Consider the following 19,205-nt stretch of genomic DNA (forward strand, 5'->3'; position numbering starts at 1 on the left):
TGCAATTTCCCCATGGTAACCAGCCACAGCCTTTTATCAAGTGGCCAAGAGAAGCTTTCACCATGTCTTGTGTTCCAATAGAAGTAGACCTTGACCAAGTATTCGAGTACCAGTAGTTTGAGAGGTGCAGGAAATTCCTATCAAGGAGTGAGGATATAACAGCAAAGGGAAGGCAGCCAAAAATAGCTCCATCACCAAGCCAGCTACCAATGTGGATAATAAATGATGCAGAATACACCCTCAGTTATTATCCAGAGGCCAGGAGTCAGACACCAACAGCCAGTGGTTGAGAGCTTTGAAGGTTGAGACAGCATTGGTTAATTTCTTGGCACTTCTCAGACTGCAGACTGAACTGCCTTTGGATGCTTCAGAGAAATTTCTCAGACAAGGTGCAGAAAATGGTTATTGAACCTGACCTTTAGGCAAGAAGTGGTGCTTTAACTTAGGCTGCCACAACAAAATATATAGATTGGGTGGCTGAAACAATAGAAATTTATCATCTCACAGTTCTGGAGGCCAGAAGTCCAAGATGAAGGTGCAAGCACAGTTGGTTTCTCGTTCCTGGTGTGTAGATGGCCAACTTCCCATGTGTCCTTACATGTCTGGGAGATAGCAAGCTCTCTGGTATCTCTTCTTAAAAGGGCCTTAATCCCATCATGAAGACCCACCCTCATGACCTCATCTAAACCAAATTGTCTCCCAAAGCCTTATCTCCAAATACATTGGGGGCTATGGGTTCAACATATGGATTTGGGGGGCACACAATTCAACCTATAATATTGGTAAGGTCCTTAGGACAGGACACAGGCTACCAGCATATTTCCAGACCTAACGACCATATGGAAACAGGCGACAGTTTGATCCATTAGCCTCTTGTCTAACCATATGCAGTCATAAGATACCAACCTTTGCATCAGGGCAGAGTTGAAAATTAGCCCTCTCTAAAGTGATTAAAATCATACTTCCTCAAAAACATTTTACTTACAATTATTCAGAAATAGGATGAACTGAATTACAATGTTCCCAATTCCCTATGCAAATGTAAACTTCACAAGAATTAAGTGGAATATTTTTTAAATTTAATTAGCAATGAACCTTGTCTTATCCGAAACAATATTCCTTTTTATGATAAAACAACAAGTAAAAATATCAGTGAATATGGTTTAAATTGGAAAATCATTCACTGTGTAAGAGAAGCATCAAATGGATTTGTAGATGGAAAACAAATGAGCTGGAAATGAAGGAGTCATGCATTAGGGATGTTATTCTTTATAGAATACATTTCTGCATCTGATGGAATCTGAATTGACCACCTCTCCAATACCTCATGAGATGGAAATGCCAGCAAGGAAGAAAAATGCTAGAACTAAAATTCTTATTGTCCTGGGTATTCATTGAACTCTTATCATATGAAACCTTAGAGTTTCAGTTATCTTCCTATGCACACATGTATTATCTTCCTGCTACTAAATTATAAACTGAGGTCCTGGAGGATTAAGGTCATATCTCAACAAACCATAACTTTCCTTTTTTCAAACTGTTTAACTATTTCAACCTTAAACCAATCAAGAATACACAATGATGACCCTTAGTACAACCAAACTAACACTTGTACATTTTTTGTCTTCCTTTGAATATTCTCATCTATATTCAGATTTACAGTTATCATGATGGCTTACAGAGAATTTCACGTTGCCTTCAAATAATCCATCAAGTTGGTTTAACAATTTCTATAACTGTTTCCCTTTATCCCTAGTTTAATCTTTTCAAAATTGTTGTATTACAAATAATTTGCAACAAACCACTCCACACAAATAGATTTTATTTTAAAATATATCCATAGGGTACATTTCTGGAGTGTGATACATTTTCTAAACCAACAACAGTTTATGAAACTGCTTAGTACACAATACAAATATAAAAGACAAAATTGGAAATACTCAAGGAAAAACACTGAAAGTAATCAAGATCTATGGATCAGGAGAGTTAACCATTGAAAGACTGGAGTGGGACAGTAAGGATCTTAAAAGTCTACCAGTTGAACCCACTGGATGAAAACAAATAGCTTGCATTACCAGGAGGAAGAATATAGGATAATTTAATAAAATGAGGGAAATGAAATTTAGTTCTAAAATCTAAAGATCGAATCCGTACAATGTTTTTTTGACGGTAATATAGTGTCATGTGGGCTTGGGGCATACTGCTCAGAAGGTGGCTGTCCTCTGACCCAAGTCCTGGCCCTCCACACAGTCATCCTTGGGCCTGAACCCTGGGGGTTCCACCTCCTCAGCTGACTCCCCAGAGTTTCAATATTAGTGGCTGAGAATCTGCAGTCAAATACAATTAAATCTCATCCCTTCTGGGAAAGTTCTCCCTCCCCATTTAAGAAAACTTAGCCAACAAAATAAACTTTTTAATAATGTCTTACACCTCTGCTATTCTGGACTCTGCTAATTGGAATTACACATCACACAGGGTAGAATACTTTGTTATGTCAGTAGGAAAATTACGTTTTGATGGGTAAGCAGGACCTCTTTCATGGTACCTTTCTAAATATGACTTACATGTGACTGCCTGGCCCACCTAGTTATGTATAAAAAGACTTACTTTTATGTAAAGTCTATTTAGTATGTCATAAATAATTCCAAATTAACAGCATAAAAGAAAAATAAAAGCTGCTTCACTCTTCTTCACAGTTATTGTATTTACAGGCATATTAAGGAGGCAGAATAAGAAGCTACCTAGAGTAGGAGGACTTCAAGCAAGCCAAGGGGTCACTGCACAGCCAAGAAAAAATGGAACAAGTAACCTTATAGATTGCTGAGTGGTATAAATTTATATAGACCTTTTGAGAAACAATTTGATACTACCAACAGACATTTATAAAATGTTTTCTTATCCTTTGATCCACTGAATTCACCTCTAAGAAAAATCCTAAGTAACTAATCTCATACGTAAAACGTTTCATGCCCAAAACCTTCTTCTTGGAAATATTTATAGTGAGAAAATTATAAACAGCTTAAATGTCCATTTATAGAGACCTGAGTATGAATCTTGGTTCTGCCACTTTCTGGCTGTGTAACTGTAGACTGTAGGCAAATTACTTAACTTCTCCTGTGTCTGTTTCCCTGTCTGTAAAATGGGGATAACAATATTACCTACCTCATAGCCTCATGAGATTGTTGTGGGAATTATATGAGCTAATTAGTGTAAAATGCAGAGAGAATGTAAAGATGGCAGATAAACACATGAAATGATGTTTTAACCTCATTAGTCATTAAGTATACGCAAATCATGATGAGCTACTACTCCACACCTATTAGAATAACTAAAATTACATTTAACACTAAATTCTGGCAATGATGCAGAACAACTAGAACTCTGATGCTTTGCTGGTGGGAATGAAAAATGATACAGCCACTCTGGGAAAGTTTGGCAGTTTCTTACAATATATAAACTGCTGGGTCATATGATAATTGAAATCTCACTCCTGGAGAAAGGAAAAATTATTTTGCAAAAAAACCAGATGTGAATGTTTATAAAAACATTTTTATAATCCCTCTACAAACTGGAAACATAAATGTCCTTCAACTGATGAATGGAAAAAATAACTGTGGTACAGCCATACAATGGAATACTACCCAACAATAAAAAGATGTACACTATCAATACACACAACAGATTGCATGATTATCAAAGGCATTAGGATGAGTGAAAGAAACCAGTCTCAAAAGGTTATGTACCATATAATTTTATACATATGTTGCTCTACAAAAGAAAAAACTAAGTTCAGTTGTTGCCAGGAGTAAAGGGCAGAGCAAAATTTGACCACTAAGGGGTAGCAAAAGGTTGTTTTGGCGGGTGGGAAATAATGAAACTGCTGCATATCCTGACTGTGGTGGTAGTTACATAAAGGCAGGTTTATTCCTATGATTGTTTTTTTGATATTGAGCTCCATTAGCTGTGTGTATACTTTGGAGATTAATCCTTTGTCTGTTGTTTCATTTGCAACTATTTTCTCCCATTCTGAGTGTTATCTTTTTGTCCTGTTTATGGTTTCCTTTGCTGTGCAAAAGGTTTTAAGTTTAATTACATCCCATTTGTTTATTTTTGTTTTTATTTCTGTTACTCTAGGAGGTGGGTCAAAAAAGACCTTGCTGTGGTTTATGCCAAAGAGTGTTTTTCCTATGTTTTCCTCTATGAGTTTTATAGTGTCTGGTCTTACATTAAAGTCTTTAATCCATTTGGAGTTTTTGTGTGTGGTGTTAGTGTTCTAATTTCATTCTTTTACATGTAGCTGTCCAGTTTTCCCAGCACCACTTATTGGAGAGGCTGTCTTTTCTCCATTGTATGTTCTTCCCTCCTTTGTCATAAATTAGGTGCCCATATGTGCATGGGTTTATCTCTGGGCATTCTATCCTGTACTTTTTGTGCCAGTACCATACTGTCTTGATTACTGTAGCTCTGTGGTATAGTTTGAAGTCAGAGAGCCTGATCCCTCCAACTCCATTTTTCTTTCTCAAGATTGCTTTGGCTATTCAGGGTCGTTTTGTGTTTCCACACAAATTGTAAAAATTTCTGGTCTAATTCTGTGAAGAATGCCATTGGTAGTTTGATAGGGATTGCACTGAATCTGTAGATTGCTTTGGAGAGTAGTCATTTTCACAATACTGATTCTTCCAATCCAAGAACATGGTATATTTCTCAACCTGTTTATGTCATCTTTGATTTCTTATATCAGTGTTTTATAGTTTGCTGAGTACAAGTCTTTCACCTCCTTAGGCAGGTTTATTCCTAGGCATTTTATTCTCTTTGTTGTAATGATAAATAGGAGTGTTTCCTTAATTTCTCTTTCTTATTTTTCATTGTTGGTGTACAGGAATGCCAGAGATTCCTGTGCATTTATTTTGTATCCTGCAACCTTACCAAATTCATTGATTAGTTCCAGTAGTTTTCTGGTGCCATCTTTAGGATTTTCTATGTATGGTATGTCATCGGCAAACAGTGACAGTTTTACTTCTCCTTTTCCAATTTGTATTCCTTTTATTTCTTTTTCTTCTGATTGCCGTGGCTAGGACTTCCAAAAATAGGTTGAATAATAGTGGTGAGAGTGGATATCCGTGTCTTCTTCCTGATCTTAGTGGAAATGCTTTCAGTTTTCACCACTGAGAATGATGTTTGCTGTGGGTTTGTCGTATATGGCCTTTATTATGTTGAGGTAGGTTCTCTCTATGCCCATTTTCTGGAGAGTTTTTATCATAAATGGGTGTTGAATTTTGTCAAAAGCTTTTTCTGCATCTATTGAGATGATCATATGGTTTTTATTCCTTAATTTGTCAATGTGGTGTATCACATTGATTTGCGTATATTGAAGAATCCTTGCATCCCTGGGGTAAATCCCACTTGATCATGGTGTATGATCCTTTTAATGTGCTGTTGGGTTCTGTTAGTATTTTGTTCAGGATTTTTGCATCTATGTTCATCAGTGATATCAGTCAATAATTTTCCTTTTTTGTGATATCTTTTTCTGGTTTTGGTATCAGGGTGATGGTGGCTTTGTAGAATGAATTTGGGAGTGTTCCTTCCTCTGCAATTTTTTGGAAGAGTTTGAGAAGAATAGGTGTTAGCTCTTCTCTAAATGTTTGATAGAATTCTCCTGTGAAGCCATCTGGTCCTGGACTTTTGTTTGTTGGAAGATTTTTAATTACGGTATCAATTTCATTATGTGTGATAGGTCTGTGTATACTAATTCTTCCTGGTTCAGTCTTGGAAAATTGTACCTTTCCAAGAATTTGTCCACTTCTTCGTGGTTGTCCATTTTAATCGGCATATAGTTGCTTGTAGTAGTCTCTTATAATCCTTTATATTTCTGTGGAGTCAGTTGTGATTTCTCCTTTTTCATTTCTAATTCTATTGATTTTGTGTCCTCTACCTTTTTTCCTTGATGAGTCTGGCTCATCAATACAAACTGGGAACACTTTTATAAAAGCCTTCGAAAAATATCTGACTACTGACTTTATATATAAGTGAAATCATCAGTTGCGGTTACACAACAGAAGGTCACCCCCAAAGTTGGAGATAGAGGCAAACACAGATGATCACAGTATACCAGGAGCAGGAACCATCCTAGGAGCCAGTAACTGGTAGGAAAACTTAAAGGGTAATTAATGAATTGTTGCAAAATGAGCAGGGACAAGATTGAGAAATAAAACTTCCTGAGAACCCAGCCTTAGGGAGATTCCCCACCTCCACCACTTTCATGAGTTGACCTCTAGGAGCCCTATCAGGTTCTTAGGGTAAAGACTGTTGAAAAAGCCTCACATATTTCCAGCAGGGAGAGGGAAAAAGTAACCACTTCGAAATACTCTCAGAGGGTTCTGTTCTCCTCAACGAAGACTTGCCTTCAAGGAAAACTATTTTACCAGATCCTAATTAATGTAGGTTCCACCACAACCTAACCAACTCCAGCCCCCTCTAGCCTTCCTGTCTCTCCTAGGAGGGTGTGAGGGGTGTGGATGGCTGAGAAGCATTTGGACAAGTTTACAGTCCAGAAACACAATCAGACACTGGTATGATAGCAGGTAATTACAGCTCCAAGAACTAGAAATCTCAGACCCCATTTGAGAGTTTTCTAGAGAAACCCAAAGATGACAGAGGAGACAATAACAAGGCCACCAGAGGACATTTTAGCCTCTGAGACCTCCAGCTACAGCAAAGAGTAAACACAGCCTAACTTCTAGCCAGGTAAACATAAAACCTCAAACTAAAGGCCTGTCTACCTGATCTTTTACCCAGTTCATCATGTCCACCTTTTCACAAAATACTACGATAATGCTCAAAATAAATACTGAAGACACAAAGCAAGCATGAGAAGCAGACTTAGATATGGCAGAGATTTTGGAATTATCAGATGGGGAATTTAAAGAACTATGATTAATGTGCTAAGATCGCAAATGGAAATTCAAGACTGAAGCAGAGAACAAAGTCAGAGGACAGGCTCTGCCTGACATCAAGACTTACTATAGATCTACAATAATCAAGACAGTGTGGCAGAGCCAGAAAAACAGACAAATAGACCAAGAGATCAGAATAGAGAGCCCAGAAACAGATATATGCAAATAGTCAACTGATCTTTGACAAAGGAGCAAAGACAATTCAATGGAAAAAGGAGTCTTTCTAACAAAGAGTGTTGGAACAACTGGACATCCACATGGCAAAAAATCTACAAAGAATTAAGAGGTATAAGCTACTATAAAATATACAAAGATGTTATGTACAAAACAATATTTGACAATAACATTAAATGAAGTATAATCTATAAAAATATTAAATTATGCTGTACACCTGAAATGAATGTAACATTGTAAATCAAGCATACTTAAAGTTTTCTAAAGTATCTAGAGATTTTACACCTTTCACAAAAATTAAGTCAAAAATGGGTCATAGACCTAAATGTACAATACAAAATGATAAAACTTCTAGAAGATAACATAGTATGAAAATCTACATGACTGGGCTTCCCTGGTGGCACAGTGGTTGGGAGTCCGCCTGCCAATGCAGGGGACGTGGGTTCGTGCCCCGGTCCGGGAGGATCCCACATGCGGCGGGGTGGCTGGGTCCGTGAGCCATGACCGCTGAGCCTGCGCATCCGGAGCCTGTGCTCCACAGCGGGAGAGGCCACAACAGTGAGAGGCCCGCGTACCGCCAAAAAAAAAACAAAAAAACAAAAAAATCTACGTGACCTTGAGTTTGGTGATGACTTTTTAGATAGGATAACAGAAGCATGATTCATGAAAGAAAAAAACTGATAAATTAGATTTCCTTAATAAAAATAATCAATTGCCCTCCTAGGTATTTACTCAAATGAGTTAAAAACATGTCCACACAAAAACCTGAACACAAATGTTTTTTAAAATGCTCTAAAAAATAAAGTATATTATGAAAATCTAAAGGAGTAAAAACAAAATAATTGTGGGAACTGCGTAAGCTATTAAGGGTAACATTAAAATCACCTTTAATAATATCCCCCAGAGCCAACTGCTCTGATTTTTTTCTACTTCCAATTAATATACTCTGTTCTACTTATAAATAGGTCACGCCATATATTCATTCCTCTATTCTGCTTTTTCCATTTAACATCACACCGTATTTTACTGTGTGTAAGATGTGTTTCACCAAGTAAAAATTGTGCATAAACGTCAGTTTTTATAAATTTTATTTTATGAATGTAATAGGTTATTCTTTTTCTATTGCTGAATATTTAATTGTATCTTCATATATAAGTAGTATTATAAGCAGATAGGGTAGGGGGTCACCAGAGAAAGAACCAGGCACGCTTTCCTGCCATAAGAGAAGCCATTTTTGACCTAAGCCATTTTGTGATCTAAGCCTGGCTGCAATGATTGTCCTTGAACAGGTCTCAGGAATTAGTCATCTTAAGGGAACAATTAGTGAGCTTAACAGAAACAAACTGTTATCAGGAAAGAGAAGTAACAATAGCAAAGATAATGTATCAGTTGTAAAGACCCCCAGTTCTGTTTCAATGGTGAAGATTAGCCTGAGGCTCAACTACCAGATCAACTGGCACCTAAAGGATGATAATGTTGACCTTTTCTGACCTTCGCGCCTTCAATTAACTAATGCTTGGAATCTGTCCACCATCCAGGCCCCTTCATGAATATGCATGAACCCTTAGCTTAAAACTTGCAATTTTGCAGACTGGGGAGACATTGCTTTGGGAAAGAGCCCTGGTGTTCTCTTGCTGCAAGTAATAAATCCTTCATTCTCCTGCTCTTTGCCTTGGTTGTGCCTTCTGGTTCAATGACCACCAAGAGGTGAATGCAGTTTTCAGGTAACAGTTTCTACCTATTTATTCATATCTTGAAACAGTGATGTGGCAAAAATCTTTGACCACAATTGTGCCTGTTTTTTTCATCTTTAAAAAAATAATTTATTGAAGTAGAATTAGTGTGGCTAACTTTCAAGGAATTACTTAAGAGGCTATGCTGCACACTTAGAAAAAGTTTTATGAACATTTTAATGAAATGTGTAAAGCCTTTCACACATAAGACATTACTAGTATCTGGCAAGAGTGTGCCATGTCATGGTCATGCTCTGATTTTTCCCATTCTTAATTAATGAAAATGTGAAGCTATTTCATTGCTCAAAATACAATTGTAATGCCATATTGCTAAATACTAATGTAAATGAAAACTTTATAAATAGCTACATGTTTAAGTAAACTTTAAAAATTTTTAGATCAGATTTTTGACATTGACACTATATAAAGAAATAAATTAGATCAGGACAACTAACAGAGATTAAGCATTCAAAAGCATTAAAACTATAAAGTACCTGGATGTTTTCATTCAGAAAGCTATCAAAGTGTCTGTCACTGAACATTTTCATCCCACTTTAAATTCAGGATCTCCAATTGTAACAATCACCAAAGTAAAGTGTGCAAAACCATTTCTATTAAAATTTCCTGTTTTCAACTAGCATATAACTCCTCTGAACAATCTCTGCTGATTTTACAATTTACCCTTCCTGGTTACAGTTTAATGGTAAATTTGAAAGATGTGGTGAAAATCCTTTCAGCTATAATTAATTTTACTTGTTAGATTTACTATCAAATTTTAAAGGTGAGACTTTTCTCAGTTTTTTTCAAATTTCTTGGAATCAGTAACATAACGAGGCATTGATAGTTTGAGGAAGGAAATAAACAAGGAAGATAATGAAAACATATCAGGTAGAAACAGAGGTACTGTTAATGCTTACAGATAGCACTATGTATGACATGACTTTGCAACTGGAGTCAATTACACCAGAAAAATCCATGCCATTCATTCCTTGTATGAATGAGTACTTAACTATTTGCAGAGTACTATGCTGGGTGCCAGGAATTTATGTGCAAAGGCTGATAAAAAGCCAGTATGACTTTTCAGTAGGACATGTTATGTCCTTATGGAATGATTGAAAGGTTAAGTCACTTTAAAAGTCACATTGTCCCACTCTCTCAAATGACAAGGCCCTCAGAGATCAAGCGACATGCCCAACACATATTCCCCCCATTTACCACATGTCCCCAAATGTTCACATCAAAAATGAAAAGTTTCCCATTGATTTCTAATAATTTACCCCCACCCACCCAAATCCCACCTTGAGATCACTGAGTTTTAGCTTCCTATTTTTTTTTTTCTTTGTATCAGGCATAGCCAAAAGAAAGTAAAATAATTAGTTGGGGTTTCAAAAGAAAGGGGTCAAAAATATGCAAGATAGAGAATGAACAAAATCCATTGCATTACAGTCATTTTAAAATAAAGACTTATCACAGGAAATCAAAGAATTGGATTCTATTACGTAGAAGCACTTCTGCTCTTACATTAAAGGAAATCTGAGCTCAAGGCAGAAGACTTAGGAGAAGGAAATAATGGAGAAATGCCCCAGCACTGCAAATAAAAAGCAGGTCTTTATCAAATTTCTAGCAGAGGAGGAAAGCTGCAAGTTTTCCTCATTTCTTGTCAAACAACAACAAACCAGGAAATATCTTTGAAAGTGTTTAACTTTCTTGTAATGGTTTTGTCTCAGAGTTTACTACACCATATAGATTGATTAGTTAATCAAAAAGGGGGCCTTTACAAATACTTGAATGTTTTCTCACTGCGTAAATATGTCCTCATGAACATCACCAGTCTCCTGTGCAGTTTCAGCCTCTTTCCCTTGCCTTATCAGGACCAAGGTTCTGATAATTTTTCACTATAAGTTTTCTGGACAACAGCTTGTCTTCTTTATCAGTAGGTGAATCAAACCCTGCCCCATTAGTCAACCTTTATCTCTAGGGCTGAATTTTTCAAATAAATCAGGTCTAAAGTAATGCTAAGGGCTTGAGTGTTATCAGGTCTTTTTACCCAGGTCCTACCTACACACCTAACACTCATTTGCACACCTATGTATTTTCTTCACCTGTGTGTCTGAAACCCTACCCACTGCCTAACCTAATAGAGCTTATCCTTCAAGTTAAAAACCAGGGTTCCTAATCATATCTACCCTATACTCCCTAAAAAATCATTATTTTGTAGTTTAATTTCTCATCCTCATAATTAAATTATTCATCTTATTTTGCATTTCTGAGTGCCTAGTATGGCAGTAAACAGTTAAATACTATTTGGTTGATTTGATCAAGGTAATTCTTCAACAGCAGCCATTTTGTTTCCTGCATGCATTTCCAGGTAAATGGTGGCCTTATTTTATTAAACGTGGAGAATCAAATTATGTCCTTCTAAGAAGTATAAATTTTAAATCTTCATCTTAATGTGGTATTAAGTAAATTGCCATTCTACTCCTCTTAAGAATTATTTGAAACCCTCCTTCTATTTTTATTCCCAGAAAGGGCATGCCTGTTAAAGCTGACCCTTTTATTTTTTCCCCTGCACTTCACCACTATTATTACTTTATTTTTCCTTTGGGTAAAATAAGTGTGGACTACCTGACAAGATGTGATATACGTGTGTGTGTGTGTGTGTGTGTGTGTGTGTGTGTGTACGCTATTTGGGAAGGGGATAAGTAAAATATAATTCTACATTAGCCTTAAGTAATCTTTTTTTGAGCAAATTCCACATAGATGCAAAATACAAGACATTTAGATAAGGCTGGTCCTTTTATTTTTCTAAATGTGTACAAAGACATGAAGAATATAGGTACTGAATGATTTACTTTGAATTGATTTTATTGGAGGAAAAAAACTCGGGCCTAGACCTAAGTATTTATTTCATTATGTTATTTGTTAGAAATATTTTATGGGAGTGTCTTTGGGTGCTACCTCAAATGATTCCAATAACTCTGAAAATTTTGAAAAAAACATTAGAAATAAGAGAAAATTACAACTTTTAATATCATAGAAAACTATAATAATTTCAATTAATATTGTTACAGGCAGTTGAGCAGAGCAAAATTATAAGTCTCACAATGCCTTTGCCCACATTTGCAAACAAAATAGTAAGACATAGCAGATTATTACTTAGAAGGATATTGAAGCTTGAAGCACATGTATTAAATTTGGGCAGTGTTGGTGAAAATGAGAATAGGTTTCCTCATTATACAATCTGACATCCTTCACCTAAAACCAAATGACATAATAAAGAGAAACGAGATATATTTTCTGCATAAAGAACCATATAATCCTTTACCTCATTTAAATAATAGATCCATAATTTTATTCCAAGTAAACTATTCTGTGAAACAGAAACATGCTTAATAATGCCACATGCCCAAAACATACATGATATTCCTGTATTCTTATTATGTGCACAAGTTCTCACATATTTTGATTTTGGTCTAGACATTTTTATGGAGTTTTTCATGTGCCATATACTATAAACTAGAGGAATAGAAGGAGGTAATTTTCCAAAAATAGGATGATAAACAGTTTTTAATATAAAACTGACAGTCAAAGAGATTGAACTGACAATAGTTAATGCACCTATTAAAATGTTAAAATAACTAAAGTGTACCATTTCTGGAATATCTCATTTAGAAATAGGATTTTTAGTTCTTGGAGATAGAAATAACTTTCAAGAATCAACTCAAATTTTTAAAGATTTCATTAAAATGTAATTGTTACTTACTGTGCTTTCTTATGTTTAAAATCTTTTCCAAATTCTGAAGCTAAACAAGTGATAGGCAAATAATATTCATCCTATTTGTCTCTACACTTTTCTGTACCCTTGAAATCCTTCATTATATAGAATTTATTCAATACTTTAAAATTTTTCATTCCACAACAACAAAATCTCTGAAACTTGGAATTTTACGATTATACCTTCATATTCAAATATTTAATACAAATATATAACATAAATTTCAAGTAACATAGTCTATTATGCCTAGTACAATATTATACTTTTAAGTATGAACTAGCAGACACATCCCAATCATATCAACTCTATCAGTTTCTCCCTGACATTTAGAAGCAAATAGAAAGCATAAAAACTAATCAGTTTTCCAAGACTGAATAAAAAGGGTAATAAAATTTAGTTACCTAGTTATTCCCTCTTTCACATACCCTTTATGAAGACACAAAACACAAATTCCTTCACTCAGTTCAACAAACACTGAATAAAGATAGGGACCTTGCACATAGGAATTCAAAAGCTAATGGGGCCGTCGTAGTATTACACCAGACAATACTAATAGAAGTGTTTTCATTAACTTGGTTTTATACTCAATAACTCATTAAATACAGTTCACTTTTATTGAGCTACATACTCAAAGTTTTAAAACAAACAAAAAAATCTATCTCCAAATTCAAAATGAGGAGGAAAGCGGTTCCCCAGCAGCTGTGAGGTTCTCAACAGCCATAGGTGTCAAGGGGGAATCTTGGGCTCCAGCAAAGGGACAGTAACACTTATCATCCTCTTTCTTCTTCCAGCCTGATCAGCATAATTGTAATGACGTCTACATTACATGCCTCTCTACTCAAAATACCCAAAGTGGTTTCTTTTCTCTGACTAGACACTACTGACTGATAAAATGAAACAGACCCTTCTGTTTCATTTTCAATTTATCTGGGTAGTTGGTATATGTGAAAGAAACTAGAAAAATATCAACAATATTACAACTATGGATTATTCTTACTGTCATTTCATAGAAGTTGCATAAAAAGGAATGGAAAAACACAAGGTCAACAAAAGAGTAAAGTTGGAAATAAAGGACAATTGCACAATATGCTATATTACAGACAATTTATCTTCATATTCATGATCAACAATCCCAGTACGTATTAGGTGAAAAGAAAACAATGAGCATTGGGGTGGTCTTTTCCTAAAATAAGTCTTGGGTTGGTATCCACTCACCAACACACAGCCCTTCTAAGAAAATCCTTGTCAGTCAGAATAACTGCAAAACACACAACTCTTCATCATACTGTGTAATAGCTGCCAAAAACAGTAAACAAACAGCAAATCTAAACAAGTTAACATATGTAATAAAATTCTACAAAAAAAGGGGGAGGGATAAATATATTTAGGTAGGTCACTGAAAGTTATTATATTTGAAAATTCTGATGGAGTGTGCAAACATGAAATGGATTGCTCTTATTCTATGACTTTTTCTCATTGACAGTTTATTAGCTAAGAAATATTAAGACAACATTTTAATAACATTTTAATAACCTTAGCATTCACTCTCCATTAATTTAATGCAACATTTATTGATTTCTCACTATGAGCTAGGAATTTCAAATAGAAAAACCAGAATAGTACAACCATCACCTTAAGATTCTCATAGCCTCCTCATTTTCCCATTTAAACAAGGGTCTCCTTAGCTATGTTTGAATTTTAAAATTTGAAACTGTTTAATTTTCAAAGCAGGGGATCTTAGTTTTTAAATTTAATATTTTACTTCAAGAATAAAGTTTTTCTTATCCAATAAATTATGATAGTTTAAAGAGGAAATTTATCTAGAATAAAGAGGAAATTTATCTCGAATTGAAATGTTCATACAAAGACTATATGGCATGAAAATAATGTGTAAAGTGATAGAAATGATAAAAATCCAATGATCTAAATTATTCTTCATTGCTTGAAAAATATATTTATAGTAAACAACACTTGTGGGAAAACATTTTTTGATTTTTACTGCGAGTCAGGTACTGTGTTAGACACCAGCGTACAAAGGAGTATGATACAGTTTCATCTCCAAAGTACTCATTCTAATCTATCTTTACATACAAAGCTAGTCACTTTAAGACACCTCAAAAAGAAGAATGCAATATTCTTAATAATTGACAATTATTTCCCATACAAATTCATTACCAGATATGCCTAACACGTTGAAATTTGCTCTTTTTGCTTCTCTTCAACAACCTACAAAAGCATATATTCATAGTAAGGAAAAGTATATAATGACTCTGGTTAGTTTGTTTTTAACAAATACATATTATAAAACTCATTTCATAAAAATTACAGCCTTCTTGGCAAAAAAGGCAAAGAAAAAGAAAATGTGATTTAAAAGAGAGCAAAAGGTCACCTTGAACCCATTTCATTCATCCAATGTTACCAAACTTTAACTGGCTTCAGTGACATGAGAAAGGAAATACCTCGTCATTTTAACCAGGTGCTTTGAGTAACTTTTACCTATACTCATTTCCAGTTTCCATATAAATAGTTACAAAAACACAAAACATTTTTCCATACACTAATCCTAAGGCTCCAAAGTCCATGTTGCCACTGACATTTTTTTTACATGTTTTTATTGACCCATGAACTTTCAAGTCCACATACAAATCTATCCCTTGATAAACAAGTACGCATCACAAGGTTCAGCTTTGCTACAAATTAGCTGATCAGCCTTTGTTTTTTTCTAAACACACAGTACTTACTATGTGTTTAGGAGAAACTACATTAGGCAACAAGCTAGAATATCTATAATTGGTTTATTTCACAGTGTGAACTGGATGAGTTGCAAATAGAAAACATTTATTGTCTGATTGTTCATTTAAAAAATAATCTGTGGCTTCAAAAATGCTTTTTGGCTTTTCTTTACCAAGATACCTTAAGACAGACTCCTTAATTTATGGTTACTTTAGCATACTAAAAATCAGTACAGATTCTTCTTCTAGTAATGGCAGAGTGGATAACTCTCCCATAGATAACAATTATAAACTGTAGACAAAATGTGAATTAAAAAATCATTCTAAGTTAAGGGACTAGAAAGTGAGCAAAACTTTCAAAACTGAAGGAGAAAAGACTTTTGAAAGAGTAACTGCAGTGTGTTAAATTTATGTTCACACAGCTTTTTCTGTGAGGGCACTTTCCAGCCTGAGCAGCTCCGTACAATGTGAACTCAGATCTGAGAGAAAACTGCCTATGAAGAGAGCTATAAAGGAGGGGGACTAAATCTGTTTACAGACTCTACCCCAATCCTTCTCTGATCCCTGAACTACATGGACTTCAGGTCACCATGTGAAAGAAATAGGTGGACACTTAAAGAACTGAGAGGGAATTTCGGCAACTTGCTCACCAGAAAGGTTACAGAGCTGGGAGCTGCAATTCAATTACATTGAAATGCCTGCTAGGACAAAAGCCAAGATTCTACAGTGCAAGACAAAATCCACAACCCCAACAATATATCAACAGTAATGCCCATTGAACAACAACAACAACAAAAATACTTAACATTAAAAAAAAGGCAAAAACATAAGAAAGAAATTAAACAATCCCATTTACCACTGCATCAAAAATAATAAGATACCTAGGAATAAACCTATCTAAGGAGGCAAAAGACCTGTACTCCAAAAACTATAAGACACTGATGAATGAAATTGAAGATGACACAAACAGATAGAAAGATATACCATATTCTCAGATGGGAAGAATCAATACTGTTAAAATGACCATAGTACCTAAGGCAATCTACAGATTCAATGCAATCCCTATCAAAACACCAATGGCATTTTTCACAGAACTAAAGCAAATAATTTTAAAATATGTATGGAAACACAAAAGACCCCAAATAGCCAAAACAACCTTACCAGACCTAGAGGAATCATGCTCCCTGGTTTCAGACTATACTACAAAGCTACAGTAATCAAAACAGTATGATACCAGCACAAAAACAGACACATAGGTCAGTAGAACAGGATAGAGAGTTCAGAAATAATGCCATGCACTTATGGTCAATTAATCTATGACAAAGGAGGCAAGAATATACAGTAGAGAAAAGACAGTCTCTTCAACAAATGGTGATGGGAAAACTGGACAGCTACATGTAAAATAATCAAATTAGAACATTCTCTGACACATATAAAAAAAGAAACTCAAAATGGATTAAAGACCTAAATCTAAGACCAGAAACCATAAAACTCCTGGAGGAAAACACAGGCAGAATACATTTTGACATAAATCACAGCATTATTTTAAATCTGTTGCATAAAACAAAGGAAATAAAAGTGAAAACAAATAGGACCTAATTAAACTTAAAAAGCTTTTGCACAGTAAGGGAAACCATTGACCAAACAAAAAGACAACCTACTGAATGGGAGAATATATTTGCAAATAATATGACCAACGAGGGGTTAATATCCAAAATATATAAACAGCTCTACAACTCAGTATCAAAAAATCAAAAACAACCCTATTAAAAAATGGGCAGAAGACATGAATAGACATTTTTCCATGGAAGACATACAGATGGCCAACAAGCACATGAAAAGATGCTCAACATCACTAATCATCAGGGAAATGCAAATCATAACTACAACGAGGTCTCACCTCACACTTGTCAGAATGGCTAACATCAAAAAGAACACAAATAACAAATGTTGATGAGGATGTGAAAAAAGGGAACACTTGTATACTGTAGGTGGAAATGTAACTTGGTGCAGCTGCTGTGGAGAACTGGGTGGCAGTTTCTCAAAAAACTAAAAACAGAACTACCATCTGACCCAGCAATTGCACCCTGAGTATATAGCTGAAAAAAACCAAAAACACTAATTCAAGAAGATACATCCACCCCAATGTTCACAGAAGCACTATCTACAATTTCCAAGATATGGAAGCAACCTAAGTGTTCATGAACAAATGAAAGGATAAAAAACATGTGGTATGTAATATATACAATGGAATACTACTCAGCCATGAAAAAGAATGAAACTGCCATTTGCAGCAACCTGGATGGACTTGGAGGGTATTATGCTAAGTGAAATAAGTTAAACAGAGAAAGACATACTGTATAGTATCACTTACACATGTAATTTAAAAATACAACAAGCTAGTGACTATAACAAAAAAGAAACAGACTCACAGAGAGAACAAACTAGTGGTTACCAGTGGGGAGAAGTTAGGGGGGAGGGGCAACATAGGGGTAGAGGATTAGGAAATACAAACTACTATTTATAAAATAAGTAAGTTACAAGAATATATTGTACAACACAGGGAATCTAGCCAATATTTTATAACAACTATAAATAGAATATAACCTTTAAAAACTGTGAATCACTACATTGTACACCTGTAACTTAAATACTGCACATCAACTATACTTCAATTTTTTTAAACTCTTAAAAATTAAAAACAAATAATGTAAAACTAGTATTTTCATCAACCAAAATATACTTTTGAGAACTTGGAATTCATAAGATACTTTTGAGGAAAAAAAAATTCAAAACAAAAAATTGTCCCACAGTCAAGAGGAAAACCAGTCAAAAGAAACCAACTCTAAGATTACCCTGATGTTGGAATTAGCACCTAATTCACAGTAGCTATGATAAACATGTTCAAAACTGTAACGAAAACTTTTTTCAAATGAACAGATGAAAATGTTATAAATTTGGAAACTATAATAGTAAACCAAATAGCAATTATAGAATTGAAATTCACAATATTTAAAATTGAAATTTTGCTGGATAGTCTTAATAGCGTATTTGAGATTCCAAATGAGTAGAACAAACTTGACGAGAGATAAATTTAAATATTCCAATCTAAGGAATAAAGAGAAAAAAGTATTTTAAAAATCATTGAAATCATCTCTATTGAAATTTCAATGGCATTTTTCACAGAAATAGAACAAACAATTCTTTGCATAAAACCATGAAAAACCCTTGAACAGGCAACACAATTTTCAGAAAGAACAAAGATGGAGGCATCACACTTCCTGATCTCAACCTATATTACAAATATATAGTAATAAAAATAGTATGGTCCTGGCATAAAAGACAGGCACACCAATCAATGCAGCAGATTAGAGAGCCCAGAAATAAACCCACACATATATGGTCAATTAATTTATGACAAAGGAGCTAAGAATATACAATGGGTAAAGGGTAGTCTCTTCAATAAATGATGCTGAGAAAACTGAAAAGCCCCATGCAAAAGAATGAAACTGGACCACTATCTTGCACTGTATACAAAACACAACTCAAAATAGATGAAAGAGGTGAACTTAAGACCTAAAACCATAAATCTCCTGGAAGAAAATAAGCAGTCAACTCTTGACATCAGTCTTGGCAATGATTTTTTGGATTTGACACCAAAAGCAAAGACAACAAAAGCAAAATTGAACAAATGGGACTAAATCAAACAAAAAATAGCTTCTGCACAGCAAAGGAAACCATCAACAAAGGGAAAGGGCAATCTTCTGAATGGAAGAAAATATCTGCAAATCATATATCTGATAAAGGGTTAATATCCAAAATATTAAATACATAAAGA

This window comes from Physeter macrocephalus, chromosome 11, assembly GCF_002837175.3.
Source record: "Physeter macrocephalus isolate SW-GA chromosome 11, ASM283717v5, whole genome shotgun sequence".
In the NCBI taxonomy this organism is placed as follows: Eukaryota; Metazoa; Chordata; class Mammalia; order Artiodactyla; family Physeteridae; genus Physeter; species Physeter macrocephalus.